The following is a 6,001-nucleotide window of genomic DNA, read 5'->3' as shown; positions in this document are numbered from 1 at the left end:
ACCCCAAATGCATCATAGGAATTAGAAAAAAATGGTTCTTTCGTATACTTATAGTGACTAATTCATGTGTGTTAATTTCAATTCATAGTTATAGATTGCATATTCTATCACAACCATTATATACAGAGCTTTAAAAGAAAATTTGAATTTGAACTACATATTCAAATGATATGTAATTTCAACCTTTCTTCCGGGTTCATTTAAAATGAATTTGAAAAAAATATGTAATTTAAAATCTTAAGGTATGAAATTCATGTACTCTTAAATCTAAAAGCTTCCTCTTAGTGGATTTTTAACAGCACTTCAGAAGCACCTTAATTTCTAACACATTATGGCATTAAACATTCATGAAAACTAGGGTAGGTGCAAGTCTAGAAAAGAAACTTCGAGGCATAATTTTGTTGAAGTTGATGAATTGGGAGCAAGTCGCTGTCAGAAAATGTTCAACCCAGCTAGTTTCTCCATCTGGTGGGTCAATGAATATAAGACAAGTGTATGTAATATTTTAATCGCTTAGTTATAACTAAATAATTATATTCTCGTATTAAATTGTAACTCACAACTGTTTAACCTAAAATTTGACTATATATAAGCAATTAAATTTGTACGTAAGGTGACAAGCAATTTGATTATATCAAAGAAATTAGACCTTTTGTTAATTAAAAAGCAGTGCTACAATAATAATAACGTAATAAAAATAGCGAAATGAGCAAGAGAAATTCGTATGGAAGACATTCTTGTTCCTGGAATTCAATGAACAATGCTGGCAATTGAGTGTAGAATGGTTTCAGTAGATTGAGTATAGTAACAATAAGTAAAAGCGAGTCCCGATGGGTTACAATTGCAAAGAAAAAGGTATTTATATGTAATTGCTTCCTAAGTGGATTCGATGGACTTGGTGTTGACTAGGTAATGTTTGCCACGTGTTGGCTTTTGTGTTGGCCACATGATATACAAAGTTAAATTGCTTCATCTACCAGAGACAATAAGTACTTTTCGAGTTAAAGTTCTATTAGGGAAGAAAACTGTGCCAAGTGCTCGACTCTCTTTACAATTGAGTGGTAATGTTGCTCATTCAATTCTATTGTGCTACGCAAAAGCTATTAAGAGGGCCACCATGTTTGCATTATAAGGTTTTGCGCTACAACACGTGAATCTTAATGTGTAAATGCGGACAAGTATTTAGCTTTCAGCCCCCTACCAACCCCCACATTTTATGGTTTCATGTCATCATTTGTTTCTTGCATTTTTTGAACCGTTAGCTTGGCAAGTCTAATGTCCTTCCCACCTTCTTCCCTTGTTCCAGTACGCCTATATTCGTCGAACATGGGGATTTAGTACTGATGGATATAATGACGACATAGTCGGAATTATTTTACTTTTGTCGGAATCACGAGAATAGAGAAATTTTATTTCTTTTAGTAAGTTTTTTTAATGCGAATCTGAATTAATATTAGGAATACCAAATCCTAAAGCAAATTACATTCCTTTTCAAAACAGTAATTCACGCTTGTTTTATTAAAATTATTTGTACGTGATTTTTATGTTACCCGATAATGTTATTGTTTACCCTCAAAATCGGATAACAATTGAATTTGTAAGTGGTTTTAAGGATACGCGGATTAACTTGATATAAAGTGATAAATTAAGATGCAATTGAAATAAACAATGATAAAGTAAATTCAGACCACAAGAATTGGACAGTTTCAATTTCGGAAGGTTAGTCACCCTCGAGCCAGATGCACTTTGATCAGTATCACGATACAGAAGAACAAGAGCTTAAAGAGAAAAATAATAATATATTGCTTTGGAATGTGTGTTACAATGTGTTAAATGAATCATCAGACCCCCTTTATATAGCAGAGGAATCCTACTTTAGATACAATTCTATAAAAGGTAAAAAATCTCTTGATTTGCCGATTGCCGGTTCCTCATTAATACTTCCGAGATTCTCGCCGCAATATCCGACCTGTCACGGATATTTCGGTCTTCTGTTATGCTAACAATGTTTCTTCGAGTTCGTTCGGGGCTAGGATCGATTCCGGGATCACGACCTCGATATTCTCGAAGGCGGGCGTTCCAACCCCGGGTTCTAGCCCGGTGGGATTTGGGGTCGATCTTCAGTCCTTTATTACCATGTTCCGAACCTGACCTACCATGTCGTAAGCGAGCTCGATTTCGACCGTATACAGATAGTCCCCTCATTTTTCGGAGAGTAGACGACGAGAAACGACACGAGCTTCCGATTTTTACTTCGATACCATGCGACAGAAATGACAAAACAAACAAAACGTCTCGTCAGTCAAGTCTCAAAGGCATTAAATGCATGTCAGTCACTGGCCGGCCATTACTGGATGTGAACAGCCACTGAAATACTATAAATACCTCTTCCTTTGTTCATTCCAACTTTCTATTCAAACCTTCTACCATCGTATTTTTGAAATTTCAATACTTTCTAGTAGTTATACTTTGGTTATTTGAGATCCTTTGCAAGAACCCTTGTTCATTTCCATCTTAAGCTATCAAATGTACTCCTTTAACTTCCTCTTTTTCTTTATTTTTCCTCCATTTTCAAAGAAATGGCGAAGACTTCAAAAATCGTTCCCCAAAAAGAAACTCCCTCTACCTCGTGACCGGCTACCGAGGAGACTGTTTCGCGTACTGCTGTCGAAACACCAGTACCAGAACCACCATTGAAAATGTTCGTCCCTAGAGGATGATCGATAACCGCAGATTTCAAGGTTAAAAAACCTTCCCCCGTATAAGGCCGGTGTGAGGAGGTCTCGAGATACATATGCTCGATTACTGAAGAAGTCCTCCCTACGGTAAAAAAGGATTGAAATTGGGTTGACAAGCACGTGGTGGTTCCCGGACCTGATGAAGACATCACCACCCATGTCGAGGGATACTTAAGTGTTTATACTTATCCCTTTACACTAGGCCAATTGGATCCGGTCATCATCGACTTCTGCAAAAGATACGAGTTATGCCTCGGTCAAATTCACCCCTCATTCTGGAGGATCGTGATCCTTCTTCGATTCTTCGTGAGCAAGGTCGATGGATGATCATTCACCGTCGGCCACCTCATGCGCCTATACAGTCACTGAATATTTCGGGGGGGGGGTGATCAAGATCGCACGCCGGGCCAGTAAAGCCCCATTCTCGAGTATTGATGAAGATCGGGATCGAGGCTGGCTAGGCCGTTTCGTCCGAGTGAGGACCAAAGAGAAGGTTGGTGCGCAAATCCAAAGAAATCACAAGCGCTCGAGCACCATCTTCGAATTTACTCTATCGGTTGAGGGACGAATCCGAAGAATAAGGAGAAGCCTTCGATCTGATGGCCCGCGTGTCAACGCAACCTGAGGGGCAAGAGGCCTCAGAATCGGAGAGAGGCGAGACCGATTTGCCTCAAGTTAGGGAGGCCGAATGAGAGGCAGTGACCGAAGATTCCCGGGATGTGGGCAGCGCCCCAAAGGAAGCTCATGGTGTGATAGATATCACTGAGTCACACGCGTTCACCGAGTCCATGTATAACGAGGCTCAAACGGTGAAGGAACATCCCATCGAGGGGCCCCATGACCCCTTTCGTGGATTTTTTGATGGCGTGGATTCTACCGCCATGGAGGACATCACCGAGTTCGGTGACGTGGAGGTGCCGAAGAAAAGTTCATCTTCGGGAACAAGCGAACCTTCCTCAAGCCCAAAACTGATCAACCGGTTCCTAGCTCCGAGTGTGGACCCTAACCGGAAGCGATCGATTGTCATCTCCGTTCTAGAGGATGCCCCGGTCCTCTCTTCCCTCATAGGGGTGGCCAGCTACCTTCGGTGTCTGGTGACCGAGGAAGACCAATCTAAGATGAATGAGGTAGATGCACCCTATTTTAATTTGTACTTAGACTAATTTTTAGGTGGTTCTAACGTTTGTCTTTGTGTATGTAGGCCTCGGTGCTTCATCATGAGACTTTTTTCCGATATCGGGATGATCTTAACCAGCTTGAGGCCGAGGTCTGAGGGCTCACTGAGAAGAGAAATACTTACAAACCTTTCAACGAGCAGCGTGAAGAGGAGGCTAAGAGCCTCCGAGCTGAGCTAGAGGTGGATCGGAGGAGCATGCTGACCTGGTCGAGCATGTAAATATATTTGATGTTAGTGACGATTATATAGACCTGGTGACTAATGGTCGAAACCCGTAGGTCCAACAGGAAATCAATCGGATCGACCAACTTTGAGCTGAGATGGATGCTGTCAAGGCCGAGACCAATGAATAGAGGGGCAGGATGGACCGTCTGGCCTTGAAAAAGGAGACTGCTCGGGTGCAACTGACTTCGGCTGAGACCCAGCTTTGAGCAGCAAAGGAAAAGGCCGAGGTGTAGGCCAAAAGGTTGAGGAGCTCCAGTCTCATCTAAGTGCGTCCGTCTCTGATCGAGAAAAACTTGCCAAGGAGCTTGAAACAGCCAAGTCAGTAGTCTTAGTGGTTAATTTCGATGCCGACAAGATGGTGGCCCAATATAAGGTTGATACTAAGGTGGCGCAGGATCTAACGAAGGATATCATTGAGCATGCGAAGCAGCAATCCCGAAGGGAGGTCCTTGAAGAGATTCATGCTCGGGGTTTCGACTTGTCGGCCAAAATTGTGGGTGCTAAGGGGCTCGAAGCTGAGGTCAAGAAGTTGGCTTATCCCGAGGATGAAGAGGGCTCCTAGGGTTTGAGCGAATCCGAGGGTGGAGGAGACTCCGAAGACCCTGGCGATGAGGCGGGCTCCGGTGAAGACCAGGCCGTTTAAGTGCCTTGTACAGTTTCTTTGTTTTTTGTATTTTTGTACTTTTGTACTTTTTTATCAAGGCCATTTGGCCCTTGTAAAGACTATATGTATATATAATATAAGTTTTATTTTCCCTTTGACAATTTCTGAGTTTTGTTTTCCTTTGCTTTATTCTTTATGTTTGCAAAGATCGAAATGCCTTAGCATGAAATAGTTAGGTCATGTTCAGAGGTTCGAACAGGCCTTGCCTTCGACATTGTTTTGTTTAAGGAATCGTGGGGGTTCAGTATGACCATAATGTTTACCTAAAGTATTTATAATTTAGTTTGCCGAGGGTAGCCTTTAGAACCGGTTAAGAAATGTTTCAAGGCCTTATTTTTTGTTACGGGTCTCGGATATCTCCGAGCCATTTTAATATGGCCGTAGCATTTTTAGTTTGGGTATTTCCTAATGGGCTTGTCATCCCAGGTTATCCGGGCTTGCCTAAGATAATAGTCCCCGAGTGGGGATGGCCGTAGCCTTTCAGGTTCGGGCGCTGCCTAATAGGTCTTGTGTCCCCGGGTTTCAATAGCCCGGGCCATCCGAGTTTGTGTTTGGACGACAGTCCCATAGTGAGATCGATCCTTTGAACCCGAATAAAGGCGGTCCTTGGGCTCGATATCTTTAGGGGATCGAATGTAGGAAATTCCTTAAGAGAAAAAGATTTTTAAGGGACAAGATATTCATCTGCAAGGTAGAAACTTCCTTTTATTTCTATGCGTAATATATACGATTACACATGAGTACAAGCTTTTTGTCAGGGCTCGAGCAGTCTATGTAAGCACGGTTTATTCGACCGTTTAGCACTTATAGTAAATCTTATTGATCGAGCTAAGACTATTCGGTTACAAAGTTTTGTTCCTTGCTAAAGTCATTGTCCGAGGCCGATCGTAGAGAGTCCTCGAATGCTGTTGTCGTGATCTCCGATACCGGTTCATAACCGACCTTTAATTTTAAGTTAGCACGATTTACTGTTGCCTCTTTAAAAACCTTGCTGGAAAACCCATTTGGGACAAAACCAGTTCAACGGAAAAAGAGTGCAACGTATGCTTTCAGGCCTAAAAATTGTATCATTTTTTGATGGTTGCCTGCAAGTGTTAGTTCGAAATGCAAATAAGTAAAAGGAATGAATAGGGTCATACCTTAGCAATAGTATCAGTTCAAGTGAGTTATGTTCCAGTTGTTCGGTAGTTGTTCACC

The sequence above is a fragment of the Nicotiana tomentosiformis genome, chromosome 9, assembly GCF_000390325.3.
Source record: "Nicotiana tomentosiformis chromosome 9, ASM39032v3, whole genome shotgun sequence".
Lineage (NCBI taxonomy): Eukaryota > Viridiplantae > Streptophyta > Magnoliopsida > Solanales > Solanaceae > Nicotiana > Nicotiana tomentosiformis.
The sequence above is the reverse complement of the archived record's forward strand: the minus strand, read 5'-3'. Positions refer to the sequence as shown.